This window comes from Aptenodytes forsteri, unplaced genomic scaffold, assembly GCF_000699145.1.
Source record: "Aptenodytes forsteri isolate BGI_AS27 unplaced genomic scaffold, ASM69914v1 Scaffold229, whole genome shotgun sequence".
Lineage (NCBI taxonomy): Eukaryota > Metazoa > Chordata > Aves > Sphenisciformes > Spheniscidae > Aptenodytes > Aptenodytes forsteri.
This window is the reverse complement of record NW_008795863.1, coordinates 1648903-1649134: the sequence shown is the minus strand read 5'-3', so window position 1 is coordinate 1649134 and position 232 is coordinate 1648903.

Sequence of the window (232 nt, the reverse complement as noted above, 5' to 3'; positions counted from 1 at the left end):
GGAACCCGCCGGGGGGGGGGCCTGCGGGCGGTAGCGCCCCGCCGGAGGGTCCGTGCCTGCCGGCGTCGGGACGCGCTCCCTCCCCCTGCGCAGCCCCCCGTGACGCAGCTAGAAGTGTTCAGGGCCCAGGCCGTTAACGGGGCGCCGGGGGGGTGGCGCTACAGCGTCTGGCGCTTCCTTGCGCCTCTTAGGCTGGAGGGCCGGCCCAGGCCGTTAACGGGGGGGGGGGGGG